Here is a 16,151-nt window from a genome sequence, read left to right as displayed (position 1 = left end):
GTACAGGAGTGAAATATGCCAACCAGTGGAGTGGTGTCACAGCAACAACCTTGCACTCAACGCCAGTAAAATGAAAGAGCTGATTGTGGACTTCCTGAAGAGTCAGACAAAGGAACACTTACCAATTCTCATAGAGGGATCTGAAGTAGAGAGAGAGAGAGCAGTTTCAAGTTCCTGGGTGTCAAGATCTCTGAGGATCTAACCTGGTCCCAACATATCGATGCAGTTATAAAGAAGGCAAGACAGCGACTATACTTCATCAGGAGTTTGAACAGATTTGTGTATGTCAACAAAACACTCAAAAATTCTACAGATGTACCGTTGAGAGCATTCTGACAGGCTGCATCCCTGTCTGTTAAGGGGGTGAGGGGTTGCTACTGCACAGGACTGAAGGAAGCTGCACAGGGTCGTAAATTTAGTCGTAATTTACTTGGGTACTAGCCTACAAAGTACCCAGCATATCCTCAAGGAGCGGTGTCTCAGAAAGGAAGCGTCCTTTATTAAGGACCCGCACCCAGGACATGCCCTTTTCTCACTGTTACCATCAGGTAGGAGGTACAGAAGCCTGAAGGCACTCAGCGATTCAGGAACAGCTTCTTCCCCTCTGACATCCGATTCCTAAATGGACATTGAACCCATGAACGCTACCTCACTTTTTATGTATATTATTTCTGTTTTTGCACAATTTTTGATCTATTCAGTATACATACACGGTAATTGATTGATTTATTTACTTGTCTTCTATATTATCTATTGTATTAACTGCTGCTGCTAAGTTAACATATTTTACAACACACGCTGGTGATAATAAACCTGATTGGGATTCTGTGATGCAATGCTAGCATTCATTTCGAGGGGATTAGACTATAAAAACAAGATTGTAATGCTGAGGCTTTATAAGGCATTAGCCAGACCGCACTTGGAGTATTTTGAGCCCATTATGTAGGAAAAGCTGTGCTGGCATTGGAGACGGTCCAAAGAAGGTTCACAATAATGATCCCAGGAATGAAAGGGTTAACGTATGAGGAGCATTTGCTGGCTCTGGGCCTGAACTTGCTGAAGCTTAGAAGAGCGAAGAGGGAAATCATTGAAGCCTATCAAATAATGGAAGGCCATGAAAAACCTAGATAAAGTGTACATGGAGAGGATTTTCCTATAGTAAAGGTATGACCTGCTTCTGTTTTATGGTCTTATGGTCTAAATTGTTCCCTGGACTGAAATTCCTGATAATTACACTGATTACATAAAAGGCAGAGAATATAAATCTTTGTAAAATGGAGGCACCCAGCGCAGATACAATGAAGTACATAGAATAATCCAGCGGAGGAACAGGCTCTTCAAACCATTATGTTTATGGGGTGGAATTTGGTGAGCCCAGGAAGGATCCCTGATACAGTACGTGGACAGGCCGACTGGGGAAGAGGCCACACAGGGCAATGAATCTGGTCAGGAGGCAGATCACTTGGTGGGTTAATATTTCAGAGCCAGTGACCACGATTCCCTGACCCTTAGCCTAGACTGGAACACGGATAGGAGCAAACAGCATGGGAGAGTTTTTAATTGAGGTAAGGTTAATTATGATGCCATTATGCAAGAACTTGGAAGTGTAGACTGGTAACAGATGTTCTCAGGGAAATATACAACAGAAATACAGAGGTTGTTTAGGGAGCACTTGCATAGGGTTCTGAATGGGCTTGTCCTGATGAGGAGGGAAAGGATGATAGGGTGACAAAACCATGGATGAGAAGAGAGGTAGAACTTCTAGACATGAAGAAGAAGGAAGCATACTTAATGTTTAGGAAGCAAAAATCAGATGGGGCTCTTGAGAGGTATAATGTAGCCAGAAAGAGCTTAAGAATGGACTTAGGAGAACTAGAAGGGGACATGAGAAGGCGTTGATGAATAGGATTAAGGAAAACCCAAGGTTTTCTACAGATACCTGAAGAATGGGAGGATTACCTACCAGGGATTGTTAGACCAATCAGGCATAAAAGTGGAAATGTGCCTGGAGTTGGAGGAGGTAAGGGTGGTCCTTAATTAATACTTTTCTTCGGTATTCACCAGTGAGATGAACCTTGACAAAAATTTGAGGTCAGAGTGGAACAGAGTAGAAAAGTTTAAGTAAAGAAAGAGGATGGTTTGGAACTTTTGAAAAATGTTAGGATATATAAGCCCAGGGCTGGATGGGGTATACCCTAGGATACTATGGGAAGCTAGCAAAGAGATCTTTGCATCCTCGTTGACTTCAGGAGTAATACCAGAAGACTGGTTGATGGCAAGTATTATTCCTTTGTTCAGCAAAAGTAATAAGAATAATACTAGGGATTATAGACCAGTGAGCCTTACATCAGAAGTGGGCAAACTGCTGGAGAGGATTCTTAGAGATAAGATTTACAAGCATTTGGAGAAGTATAGTCTGATTAAGGATAGTCAGCCTGACTTTGAAAGTGGCAGGTCTGCCTCACAAGCCTGACTGAATTCCTTTGAAGTGATAAACGAAACTGATGAAGAGAGAGCAGTGGAGATGGTGGACATTGATTTTAGCAAGGTGTTTGACAAAGTTGCCCATAGCAGGCTGATTTAGAAAGTCAGGAGGCTTGGAATCCAGGGAAAGTTGACTGCTTGGGTTCAGAATTGACTTGTCCACTGAAGGAAAAAGGTGATAGTAGGCGTAGTGTACACTGCTTGGAGATCCGTAACTAGTGGTGTTGTGCAGAGAACTGTTGTGGGACCTCCGCTCTTTGTTGGTTTTACAAATGGTTTATATGAGGAAGTGGAAGGGTGGGTTAGTAAGTTTGAGATGACGTGAAGGTTGGCGGTGTTGTGAAGAGTGTAGAACATTGTTGTAGGTTACAACAGTCATTGATAAGATGCAGGGCTGTCATAGGTTACAATGGTCATTGATAAGATGCAGGGCTGGGTTGAGAAATGACAGATGGAAATCAATCCAGAAAAGTGTGAAGTGATACTCTTTGGAAGGTCAAACTTGAAGCCAGAGTATAAGATTAATGGCGGATTCTTAGCAGTGAAGAAGAACAGAGGGATCTTGGGGTCCCCAGCCATAATTCTCTCGAGGTTTCCCGCAAGTTGATGGAGCAGTTAAGAAGGTGTATGGTGTGTGGTGGATCGACTTCAAGAGCCATGAGGTAACATTACAGCTCTATAAAACTCTGGTTGGATCACACTTGGTGTGTTCAGTTTTGGTTCCCTCATTACAGAAAGCACGTGGAAGCTTCAGAGATGGTGCAGAGGAGATTTACCAGGATGCTGCCTGGATTAGAGAACACGTCTGACGAGGAAAGGTTAAGTGAGCTCGGGCTCTTCTCTTTGAAACAAAGGAGCATGAGAGGTGACTTGATAGAGGTGTATAAGATTATGAGAGGCATAGAGTAGTCAACCAGCATCTTTTTCCCAAAGTGGCAATGCTAATATGGAAAGACATACTTTTAAGATGTTTAGAAGAAAGTACAGAGGAAATGTCAGAGGTAGGTTTTCTACAGAGTGGTACGTAGTAGGGGTAGTAGTGGTACCAGATACAATACAGTACAAAAGACTACATATACTCTATATAGTTAGGATGCCTAAAGATTTTTGCATGTTACTGTAGTGATTTTATGTATTACACAGTACTGCTGAAAAAAAAACAAATTTCATGACGTATTTGAGTAATGATAAAACTGATCCTGATATGGGTCTCTAAGAGTGGGAAGAGAACAGGGAGAGGGGTTATCATGATTGGGAGATAGGGAAGGGAGAAGGGGAGAGAGTGAGAAGCACGAGAGGGATATTCTGTAATGATCAACAAACCAATTGCTTGGAATCAAATAGCCTTGCCTGGTGTCTCAGGGCTGGGTACATCTGCACCTGCACTACCCCTACCCCACCCCTCCTCGTCATTCGTTCTCTGCCATCTCTCCCCCATCCCTCTCACGGCACTCCAACCTTGCCACTCCCAACAGCCTTTGCAACCTCACTCTCCGCTCTACGTTAACAAATGCAGTACTGTGAAGTCTGAGGCACCCTCACTATATATATGTGCCTAAGACTTTTGCACAGTACTGTACATTAAGGACTTTTAAGAGATATAGGTGAATGAAAAATTGAGGGTTATGTGGGAGAGAAGTGTTAGACTGATCCTAAAAGGTCATCAGAACATTGTGCACTGAAGGGCCTGTATTGTGCCTGACTGTTCTATGCTCCAAAGATAAAGATTTAAAAGATGAAGTTTATGTGTCACATCAAAATATCAAAGTATACAGTGAAATGTATCGTTTGTGTCAATGAGCGACACAAGGAAGTGTTGGTGGCAGCCTGCAAACGTTGCCGTGCTTTCAGCACCAACATGGCATGCCCACAACTTATGAGACCTAACCTGGACATTCTTGGGAAGTGGGAGGAAATCCACGCGGTCACAGAACATTTCCATCTCGGTACAGACAGCAGCGGGAATTGAACCCGGCTCACGGGTACTGTAGTACGCTTGTGCTGAAGGACAGTACTAATGATACCAAATTCCTTCTGCCTAGGGTGATCCACATCCTACCATTCCCTGCGCATTCACGTGGAAGAACTCAGCATAAGGCTCTGCAAATAACTTGAAATAGTCAAAGGGGAGTTTATCAAGAAGATCAATTAAATGATTTTTAATGATTAATTGTGACCTGGATTGACGCTTGAAAGTTAATAAGTTGGTTTCTGCACGAGAATCAGATATAGCTTGGCCAATAGCTCCTGGGTAACTTCACAAGGAGTGAAGTTTGCAAAGGAACAGTTATTAGTTGCTTCTTCTTTTCCCCACTCTAGCCTCTTACCCCTTCTCACCTGCCTATTACCTCCCCCTGAATCCCCTCCTCCATCCCTTTCTCCTACGGTCCACTCTCCTCTCCTATCAGATGTGTTCTTCTCCAGACTTTTATCTTTCCAACCCGCTTGGCTTCACCTGTCACCTAACATGCACAAAATGCTTGGGTTGCTTGGATTTCCAGCATCTGCAGAGTTTCTCTTGTTTGGGATTCATCTTTCACCTTCTAGCTCTCCTCCTTCCCCTCCCCCCACCTTTGCATTCTGGCATCTTCCTGCTTCCTTTCCTGTCCTGAAGAAGGGTCTCGGCCTGAAATGTCGACTGTTTGTGCTTTTCCGTAGATGCTGCCTGACCTGCTGAGTTCCTCCAGCATTTTGTGTGAGTTGTTAGAATAGAGCGAGGTCAAGCAGAAATCCAATACGACATCATCTGCCGTTCCTCTAACACCTTTTGCATCCCTTTGACGACAAAGTTCCTTGTGAAGTTCAACACACACAAAATGCTGGAGGAACTCAGCAGGTTAGGCAGCATCTATGGAAATGAATAAACAGTTGGTGATATTCGTTTCTATAGATGCTGCCTGATCTGCTGAGTTCCTGCAGCATCATGTGTGTGTTACTCTGGAGTTAGAGCATCTGCAGGATCTCTTGTGTCTGTGGAGTACAGCCATTGTTACAATCTCGGAAATTCCATGGGCAGTCTCTGCACAACAGTCTCCCACTAAAGCTCTGACCAGATAATCAGATTTTTTTAACATGAAGATAATGATTAAATATTGGCCAGGAGTTTATAGAGTTAGCTCTCTGGTCTTTTGTAAAGTTGTTTTCAAATTGTCCCAAGGGAGAATGCCCGATAAGACAGCATTTTATTTATACTGCCGTAGATGTGCGTGCTCTGGTGTCAGCCCAGAATGCAGAACCTCATGTTACAGCCCTGATAGCACTCGCCTCTGAGTCATTAATGAAACTTAAATTGTTTTGTATAACAGATTATAAATAATACGGAGCTAATTTTATGTTAAGTAATCTACACCTTTCGTGTATGAAAATAGACAGTACAGCACAGGAATAGATCTTCCTGCTCACATAGTACCAAACACAATGTTGAATTAAACTAAATCTCTTCTGCCCGCATGTGGTTTGCATGACCCCTTTTGCAGGATCTTCATATGTCTATCTAACAGCCACTTAAGTGGCATTATAATATCTGTTTCCATAACCACCGCTGTAAGCTTGTTCAGGGCACCCTAAAGGAATGCCCCATACGTCTCCTTTAGACTTGTTGTCTCGTTCTTGGCTTTCAAAGTTCAAAGTACATTCATTATCAAAGTATGTATAAATTATACAGCCTTGAGATCTGTCTGCTTATAGGCAGCCACAAAGCAAAGAACCCAAACGAACTCATTAAAAAAAAGGCTTTGACAAACACACAATGCAGAGAGAAAGAGAGGGAAAAAAACAAATTAATAAAACAATAAAAGCAAGCAACAGCATTCAGAACGAAGGTGAGTCCGTAGGCACGAAGCCCAGAGCAGCCGGAGCAGGCCCACAGCCTCAGCTTGACTTCATCAAACAGCAGAGCAAAACATCACAGAGCTTGCAGACAAGAAGCCCGGAGCAGGCCCACAGCCTCAACCTCACTGCAGCAGAGAGCGGAGCAAGCGTCACGGAACCACGAGCAGATTCGGCCAGCCCCTCGGTTCTGGTCCCGACTCCCGGACTTTCCAACCTATCTGCTGCACGCTTAAACCGTCCAGACATCGGGTCATTCCTCGCCCTGACCCGGGCAGCATCACATCGATACGCTCCGGGCCTCGACAAATTCTGACTGGCCATCCTACATTCGGAATCAGAATCAAGTTTAATATCACTGGCATATAGCATGAAATTTGTTAATTTGCAGTAACAGTACAGTTCAATACATAAAAAATTATTATAAATTACAAGAAGAAATATATATAAAATAAGCAGTGCAAAAAAAGAGCATAAACAGTGAGGTCTCGAACAAGAGAAAATCTGCAGATGCTGGAAATCCAAGCAACACACACAAAATGCTGGAGGAACTGAGCAGCTAGGCAGTATCTATGGAGAAGTGTACAGTCAGCATTTTGGGCCAAGATCCTTCGGCAGGACTCTGCTTCAAAAAGTCAGGTAGTGCTCATTGTCCATTCAGAAATCTGTGTGAGGCGAGGTAGCAGCTGTTCGTAAAACATGTGTCTTCAGGTTCCTGTAGCTCTGCTCTGATGGTAGTAATGAGAAGAGGGCATGTCCTGGGTGATGGAGGCCCTTACTGATGGATGCCTCCTTTTGAGGCATGGCCTTCTGAAGATGTCCTCAATGGAGCCTATCACCTGCCTATCTAAATTGCCTTCACCATCACTCTTGGCAGCACATTCCAGGCAAAAGCTTACCCCCTCTCTCCTTAGACCAAAGGTTCTTCACCTTTTTAATGCCATGGACCCCTTTGTCAGTCCAGTGAATCCTATGGACCCATTCTCAGAATTATGTATTTAGTTATATAAAATAAAATATATTCAATTACAGAAGAGATCAATTATATTGAAATATGGTTATCAAAATATTTTTTTAAAATTTGTGATATAGTAATATATTTGCTTCTTTATTACATTAAATATCAAGATTTATGGCCCCCCTGGAATCTATCTGCAGACCCCAGGTTAAGAACCCTTACCATAAATGCATGGTCTTTAATATTAGACATTTCGACCCTGGGAAAAAGATGCCGGCTCTCTATTTTGCCTCTTATAATTTTATAAACTACTATTAGGTGATAAACTCCTCAGCCTCCGACACGCCAGAGAAAACAACTGAAGATTGTCCATCCTCTCCTTTTAGTTCTCGCTTGCTTTCTACTGCCTGATATGCTGCTGGCATTTAGGGCAGCATTGGAAGGTGCTCCAGCTCTGGCGGAGTTCAAGGCTTCTTCCATTGTGTCAGCACCTTCTTTCAGTCGTCACTGCTGTCAGTCATGCAAGTCCTGGTGGATATTCAAGAATACCATGACACTCAGATGTAGAAGGATTCTTCATTGCGGTTTCCGTAACAGCTTTGGTTTACCACTCGGGATTGTTAACCCTGAGCTGAACCCCCAAACCTGGAGGACCGGTGGACCACTCTTAGTCTGACCTCTACCTTTTGACCTATTTGGAAAAGGTGACCAAGAGCCAAAGGTGAGTGAACTTGGCCTTTTCTCCTTGGAGCGACGGAGGATGAGAGGTGACCTGATGGAGATGAGTAAGATGATGAGAGGTATTGATCGTGTGGATAGTCAGAGGCTTTTCCCCAGGGCTGAAATGACTAGCACGAGAGGGCACAGTTTTAAGGTGCTTGGAAGGAGGTACAGAGGAGATGTGAGGGGTAAGTTTTTACACAGAGAGTGGTGTGTGCATGGAATGGACTGCTGGTGATGGTGGTGGAGGTGGATATGATAGGGTCTTTTAAGACTCTTGGATAGAAAAATAGAGGGCTATGGGTTACCCTAGGTAATTTCTAAAGTAAGTACATGTTTGGCACATCATTGTGGGCATTGTGCTGTAGGTTTTCTATGTTCTATGTTCAAAGCATAAAGCCCTGTCTCCAGCCAGCATAGCTCTCTGGGTCATTGAGGCACGCAAACCTCCAAACCACAACAGGGTTGTGGTTCTCTTGGAGAATAATTTTGTACACCTCTATTTTGGCGTTTCCTTATACCACACGCCCTCTAGTCCAGACAGCATTCAGATAAACTTCTTCAGCATCCTTTCCAAAGCTTTTCAGTAACAGGGTGACCGATATGGAAATAGTATGGAATGACGTACTCACGCACAAAAGCACCTGGCTGAATAGCTTGCGAACAAAAGCTTATACAGTCTGTAACAATAATAAACCAATTACTGTTTATGAATTGCAATCTAGTTAGCTCTATTTGAAGTAATTCCGGTTTAATCTGGGCCTGCTTATGAATAACCTGGGATAATTTCTGCGTGTGATTTCTGATGGAACAATGGAAGTTTAAGTGTTTTATTTATAGAATAAAGGAGCTGGAACCTAATTGGTAGGAGTGAGGGCCGGGGGAAAGGTTAAACCGTTTATGAATACCAGATAAATGGAAACAGCTATAAGGCTCAAAAGCAATCAAATTGGGATTTGTGGTTCATGAGGTAATTACAGAAGAAGGAAAAAAAAAGAAAATATAATTCATCCGCCTAGAATGGCCCAGAATTAAAACTGTGTTGAGAATTGGGAAGTTGGGCTTTGTTCTCTGTGAAGCAGGGAAGTTTGAGGGCAAGTTTTACAGGGGTGCGTAGAAGCATTGTCGCCTTAGGTAAGGAGGCAGTCTGGTTAACAGACGATACAGATCGAAGGTGTTTGGCAAAGGAGAAATAGGGAAACCTTCTTCGCCATTCTGAGCTGCAGCTGAGCGTGTTGCCTGAAGGTGCAGCGGAAGGAAATTCAACGACAGCTCTCTGAAGAGAATTGGAGAAAACTTGAAAGAAAGGGGAGTCATAGGAAGGCAAAGGAGGACTAACTAGAAGGGTTCTACTGAGGAGCTAGTACAGCCTCAATGGACTGAATGGCCCCCTTCTCAGCTGGTTTTATTTAATTGCATCACATAATCAAATCTTAAACTTTTTTTAAGCTTTAAAACTCAAATGGGAATTCATTGAAAGTGATGATAATTCTCTGCAAGCGCATCCCGAGTAATAAAAAACACGAAAAGCTGGCAGAACTCAGCAGGCCAGACAGCATCTATGGGAGGAGGTAGTGATGACGTTTCGGGCCAAACCCCTTCATCAGGAGCAACCCGAAACATCGTTATTACCTCCTCCCATAGATGCTGTCTGGCCTGCTGAGTTCTGCCAGCATTTTGTGTTTTTTATTTATTTCCAGCATCTGTAGATTCACTCGTGTTGCCATCCTGAGTAATACTCCATTTGCCTTTTCCCGATTCATCCACACGTCCTAGTCCCAGGATGTAACTGAAAGCAATTGTCCAGATTTTGTTTGGCAAGGGTAGAAAATGACACTGCAAAAATCACCTTCGACCAGCTGAATCAAACTGACAGGTTCGAGAGGCCTATATATAGAATAAAGAATACCTTAGAGGGAGAGAGTGGGAGAAGTGTGGGCTGTAATCTAATCAAGCTAGTGCCAGAAAGTATTGAGGCAATATTACAAGATTTCCTTTCTTCCCCCTCCCCACATAATACTTTTAATGCAGAAAGCATCTCGAGATACTGCACATAAAGGTCAATAAAATAACGAACAGATGGTGAAGCATCAGAGGAAGTCATTATATACACCAAAAATATAGCTTTACAGGTCTGCAGCTAACTTGAGTTATGATACAAGCAACGAGTTTTATAGCACTATGATCTGTGAGATGCCTATTTTCTGGGCAAACTGAGTGACTTCTAATAAGGCGTGAATTGGCTCACCTTGAACAATCGGCTTGACGCTAGTTAGATACATCACGTATAGGAGGGACATTGAAAATATGTTTGAATGGCACCACAAGAACAACCTCTTACTCAATGTCAGCAAACCCAAAGAGCTGATTATTGACTTACAGGTGGAGGAAGTTGTAAGACCATCAGCCAGTCCTCAGGAGAGGATCAGAGGTGTAGAGTGTCAGCAATTTAAAATTCCTCAGCATAGTCACTTCAGAGGGTCTGTCCTAGGACTGTCACGTAAGTGTGATTACAAAGCAGGCACAGCAGAGCCTCTAATTTCTTAGAAGTCTGCACACATTTGCCATGCCATCTAAAACTTGGAAAAACTTCTATAAGCGCGAAGTGGAAAATAGCCGAACTGGTTCCATCACAGCCTGGTATGGAAACACCGATGCTCAAGAATGGAAAACGCCTGCAAAAAAAATAGTGGACGCAGTCCAGTCCATCACAAGAAAAGCCCTCCTCCACCTTGAGCACATCTGCAAGGGGCGCCGCCACAAGAAAGCAGCGTCCATCGTCAAGGACCACCATTATCCAGATCACGATCTCGTCATGCTGCTACCATTAGGAATGAGGTAAAAGGGCCTTAGATCCCACACCACAAGATTCAGGAATAGTTATTACCTTTCACTCATCGGGCTCCTGAACCAAAGTGGATAACTTCACTCTCCTCAACACTGAATTGATTTCATGATCTGTGGAGCACACAAAATGCTGGAGGAACTCAGCAGGCCAGGCAGCATCTATGGGAAAGAACAGACAGTTGACATTTCAGGCCAAGATCTATGGGCTCACTTTCCAGGACTCTACAACTCATGTTCTCAGTATTATTTATTTACCGTTTATTTTTTTTTTGTATTTGCACAGTTTGTCTTAGCTTGCACGTTGTTGTTGTCAAACTTTTTATGTAGTTTTTACTAGATTCATTGAAAAATTGTGAATGCCCACAAGGAAATAAACCTCAGGGTTGTATATAGTGACCTATACATACTTTGATACTAAATTTACTTTGAACTTTGGTATGTTACCAAAGACTCTTCAAATTTCTAAAGATGTAATGTAGAGAACAATCCGACTGGTTGCATCACTGTATGATACGGAGGCACCAACACACAAGATCGGAGAAAGTTGGAGAGGGTTTTAAATTCAACCAGCTCCAACATGGGCACTAGCCTCCCCACTGTCGAGAACATCTTCAATCGGTAGTGCCTCAGGAAGGCAGCATCCATCATAAAGGGCTCTCACCATCCAGGACATGCTCTCTTCTTGTTACTACCATCACGGAGGAGGTACAGGAGCCTGAATCAGCATCAGAATCAGGTTTAATATCACTGGCATATGTCATGAAATATATTGTTTTCAATTTTAAAAACTATCAATTACAAAAGGTATGCATTTATATATATATATATATATATATATATCATTAAATTAAACAAGTAGATTAGAAAGAGAGCAAAAAAAGAAAAAAAAAGTGAGGTAGTGTACGTGGGTTTATTGTCCATTCAGAGATCTGATGACAGTGGGGAGGAAGCATTTCCTGAATTGATCAGTGTGTGCCTTCAAACTCCTGTAGGTCCACCTTGAAGGCAGCAATGAGAAGAGGGCATGTCCTGGGTGAGGGGGGGGGGGGGGTCCTGTCTTTTTGAGGCATCACCGTTTGAAGGTGTCCTCAGCGCTGCGGAGGCTAGTGCCCATGATGGAGCTGGCTGAGTTTGCAACCCTCTGCAGCCTTTTTCCGATCCTGTGCAGCGGCCTCTCCGTACCAGACAGTGGTGCAACCAGTTAGAATGCTGCCCACACTCGCTTTTCAGGAACAGCTTCTTCCCCTTTGCCACCAGGTTTCTGAATGGTCCATGTATCCATGAACACTACCTCACAATGTTTGCTCTCTTTTGCACTACCTACTCATTTTTCATATTTCATGTTGCAACTGATAGTAATTTTTTAAAATGTACTGCACCATCTTGGTGCCAAAACACAACAGTTTTCACAACATATGTCAGCGACAATAACTTGATTCTGGTTGTGATTTGGACCTGATATGCAAACTCACTGACTGCAAATGACATCTGCTGAAGACCAGGAGAACTGCCAAAGAGATGATAGCACTGGCATATTCAACCTTTCAATGCAAGATAGAGTGGAAAACATACTCTGAATTAGTCAGTGCACCGATCTGTTTTTAGATGACCACATTTGAGTTGCTGATGATATAGAAAGTGGCACAAGTAATTTCTATTTATACTCCATCTGTAGCTTTGTGTACATGCCCCATTCACTTGATCAGACAAAAAATATGGACATTGTCCAACTTAGAAGGATGTTCAGACTGGTAACTGAAGAGCTGGTTGGAGAAAAACCTTTCAAGGAGTGTCCTAAAGGAGGAAAGGCTGGCGAGGGGGAGACATTTGAGGAGGGAATCCTGCTCCATTCGGGAGAAGCGGAAGATCGTAATTGGTGTGGCTCGATTATAGGGATGGAAATTACAGAGGGAGCTAGGGTTGAGATCATTGTGGGATTTGAAAATGAAGATGAGAACTTCAGAATTTGAGACAATGTTTAACTGAGAGTTGGGAAGTTCAGAATGCAAGTTAGGATGATGCCAGTCTCTGGAGTTTACATCATGGGAGAGGGGCCAGGGGATTATTACCTCAAAAGATAATAAGGTTGATACACAGAGGTTTAAAGATGGAGATGACATCATGGTTTGATCCACTTCCATCTCCATCTTTAAGGTACAGAAGCACAAAGGTAAACACTCAACGATTCAGGAACATCTTCTTCCCCTCAGCCATCTGATTTCTGAATGGACATTGAACCCATAAATGCTACCTGACTATATTGTTATTTCTATTTCTGCACTACTTATTTAATTTAACTATTTAAAATATATATGCCGTAATTCACATGTGTTTCTATTATCATGTATTGCATTATACTGGTGCCACAAAGGCAATAAATTTCACAACAGATGCTGATGATATGAAACCTGATTCTGATTCTGAGCGGGGGTAACACGAGTCTGCTGATGGAAAGGGAAGGAAGTGGGAGTGTGCGTGTGTGTGTGTGTGTGTGTCAGAGGAACGGGGACAAAGGCAGACTCAGCCACAGTGACCTCTGGTTTAATGACTCATCTACACTGAACTCCAGTTCACGCAGGAAGAGTGGTGGCCGTGACAATGAACCCGAGAACAGAAGGCGCCGAAGAAAATGATCCTGAGGCGAAAGGGAGAGGAAAAGGAAAGCCGAACGTCTGCGTTGCTGAAAGAGAGGAAATCAAAACGCAAACTCGCAGTCACCCTTGGCTCTGCTGACCTGACCACAAAACCATGAATTCAAGTTGGACTCCAGCCAATTGACCACAGCATAATGGGCCAACGTGCATTGCTGAGAGAGGACTGCATTGTTAGGTGCACTGGATGACAGGTTACATTCATAGAGCACTACAGCACTGAGAACAGGCCATTCAGCCCATCTATTGTGCCCTCCCAGCCATGTACACATCCAAATTCCTATTAAACATTGACATTGAACCCACATCGACCATTTCCACTGCAACCTCATTCCACAATCACAGTGAAGATGTCCCTCTTAAATATTGCACTTTTCAGCCTTAACATTAAACATTAGCCTTAAGCCTTGATCTGCTTTTTGACCAAAAGACACAAAGTGTTTGTGTGTGAGTCGCTCATTAATGCTTGTGGGATCTCATTGTATATTCTGTAAAATTAGTTAATACTTACCCTAATTTCACTGTAAAGGCATTTTGCTAACTGGAAAGCAGCTTCCAGAGAACCTGGGATCATGACGGGCAGTTCATAATGTAAACTATTTACTATTCGCTCACAGGATTATCTTGCTGCAGTCAATTTTACTCATTTCCAGGGTCAGAAATGCTAAACTAAGGATTATGACTTGCTCCAGGAATCCTTGATGATTGGCAGGAAAGAAGCAATGAGGCACACATCCCAGGAAAATGTCCGACCACGGCCGCAGTGTGTAACACAATATCCAGAGCCGACTGTGTTTATGTGTAACAATCAGTCCTGTGAAAGCTCTCTTTGTAGTTCTGTTTAGAAACTGTATTAGCCACACAAAGAAAGATCCCTCTGGGAACAAAGCTTTCTTTTTCAGCGTTCGGAACGCTGTTAAAACAGAAAAAGCATTAGCCACAGTGCTTCTGATGGTTTGGTCAAAATTTCCAGCAAGGTATTATGTGGGTTCAGTTCCCAAAGAGCTTTATTTAAATCTACCAATGTTAACACTAAAATGAGGCTCAATGTTTTAATTGTTCTCCGGATGCCCTAATTATAAACTCATGCTGAACTGTGGAGACGCATAGGCTAGGGAGGTGTAGGTTTAATTACCTGTCAGTACTCAATCCGTTACTTGGTCTGCAGTGGGGAGCTACCTGCAGCCTCACGGTTGTTTGAAGGAGCTGGATTCACATCTGGATTGAGCCTGGGCTGAAGGAGTGGTGATAGCTTACTGCTTCTGTCAACACACCTCACTTTCTCAGGCATGGCACCAGGACCCACCGGGGGTCCGGAAAGATTAAAGATGAGCTTTATTCGTCACGTGTATATTGAAGCGTACAGTGAAGTACTGTGGATTCTAACTAAGGGGGGGACGGGTGCCACGGCACAGGATCGAAGCAGGCTGCAGAAAGGTGTGTCAGCTCCATCGTGGGCACTAACCTCCCCAGCATCCAGGACATCTTCAGGGAGCGATGCCTCAAAAAGGTGGCATCCATCATTAAGGACTGCCACCACCCAGTACATGCCACCTTCTCGTTGCTACCATCAGGGAGGAGGTACAGGAGCCTGAAGACACACACTCAGTGATTCAGGAGCAGTTTCTTCCCTCTCTGCCATCCGATTTCTGAACAGACATTGAACCCATGAACACTACCCCACACCTTTTGTTTTCTTTTTTGCACTACTTATGTAATTTAACTTTTTTACTATACTGTAAAATATACCGTAATATATACTTCTTACTGTAATTTACAGTTTTATTATGTATTGCAGTGTACTGCTGCCGCATAACGATAAATTTCATGATATATGCTGGCGATACTAAACCTGATTCTGTTTCTAAAATGCATCATTCTGCATCAAATCAAATCAACAAAGATTGCACTGGGCAGACTGCAAGTGTTGGCATACCTCCAGTGCTAGCATAGCATTCCCCTAATTCGCTAACCCTAATGGTATATCCTTGGAACGTGGGAGGAAATCCATGTGATCAAGGGGAAAATATACAAATTCCTTACAGATAGCAGCGGGAGTTGAACCCCAATCTCACAGTTAACGCTGTATATCACGCTAACTACTAACTCCACACTTGCTGGAGTTTAGACGAATGAGGAGAGATCTCACTGAAACCTATTGTATTATAAAAGGCCTGGATAGAGTGGATATGGAGAGGATGTTTCCTGCAGTGGGAGAGACCAGGACCAGACGGAACAGCCTCAGAACAAAAGGATGTCCCTTTATAACAGAAATGAGAAGGAATTTCTTTACCCAAGGGTGGTGAATCTGAGAAATTTATTGCCACATATGGCTGTGGAGGCCAAGCATTTAGGAATATTTTAAACCAAAGTTGATAGGTTCTTGATTAGTAATGCTTCAAAGGTTACAGGGGAAGGGAGAATGAAGGAAAGTGGGCTTGAGAGGGTTAATAAATCACGCATGATTGAATGAAAGAACAGACTCGATGGGCCAAATGGCCTAATTCTGCTCCTATGACTTATGGCCTTACGGCTATGCTATCAAACCATGGATGACACTATGGTACTTCGCACTGATTATCACCTTCATGCCTTCCTGCCATAACCGTTACACGATGAGTTGATGGGAGAAGAAGGCAGGCTAAAGGCTGCTCGCCCCACTA

At 43.1% G+C, this 16,151-nt stretch overlaps 1 long non-coding RNA gene across 1 annotated transcript; it reads right to left on the bottom strand.

Moving 5' to 3' along the window:
• Positions 1 to 6,427: 6,427 nt before the first annotated feature.
• LOC140739459 (uncharacterized) lies at positions 6,428 to 14,185 on the bottom strand. Its single transcript, XR_012101651.1, has 3 exons — positions 14,000 to 14,185; positions 10,878 to 10,996; positions 6,428 to 6,637 (listed from the first exon to the last, which is right to left on the bottom strand). It is a non-coding gene; the product is annotated as an uncharacterized lncRNA (long non-coding RNA).
• Between the last annotated feature and the right edge of the window lie 1,966 nt (positions 14,186 to 16,151).

Source organism: Hemitrygon akajei, chromosome 1 (genome assembly GCF_048418815.1).
Source record: "Hemitrygon akajei chromosome 1, sHemAka1.3, whole genome shotgun sequence".
Lineage (NCBI taxonomy): Eukaryota > Metazoa > Chordata > Chondrichthyes > Myliobatiformes > Dasyatidae > Hemitrygon > Hemitrygon akajei.
This window is presented reverse-complemented; position numbering and strand designations above follow the sequence as displayed.